The following is a 657-nucleotide window of genomic DNA, read 5'->3' on the forward strand; positions in this document are numbered from 1 at the left end:
TTTGAAAATACGCATTTGAGCGTATCTCTGTCTCTTATACACATCTAGATGTGTTTAAAAACAAATGCAATGACTGAGCAAGTTGAAAACTAACATCATTAAAATTTTCATGATTTATTTTCTTGGGAAACGTATGACTTTCACCATTTACATACCCCAAAAGTGGTCACCTAGAAAGGGTCACATCAAGTGATTGGAGCCGACGTTAAGTCCTTGGAAGATATTCTTAATGATTCTTTACTTAAGAAATTTAATTCAATTATGCAAGATTCATCCCATCCATTATTTTCAGACATTATCATAAATAGATCGGGAAGGGTTAGACATAAACAAAACAAAATATCCACAAACCGTTTTAAAAATTCAGCATTGTACATCGCTTGTAATCTATTTAATCAAAAATTTTTATTTTCTGAGAAATCTATATTTAACACTCTATATGTTTATGAACGATTCTATGTCATGTACAACAAATATCTCAGAATGTATTATTTTGACAATAAAGTTGACTTGTATCTTGTACAAGTAATGGTGGCCACCTACAACCGGGCAGGCGCCCACCCCCAGGATAACATTGCAAATTACAACTAGGGCCTAGGCTAACTAACTAGGATAGGCCCTATGCTATAAAAATACTAAATACTAAAATATACTACT

This window comes from Anneissia japonica, unplaced genomic scaffold, assembly GCF_011630105.1.
Source record: "Anneissia japonica isolate Jap-2015-1 unplaced genomic scaffold, ASM1163010v1 scaffold43747_len5175_cov161, whole genome shotgun sequence".
NCBI lineage: Eukaryota > Metazoa > Echinodermata > Crinoidea > Comatulida > Comatulidae > Anneissia > Anneissia japonica.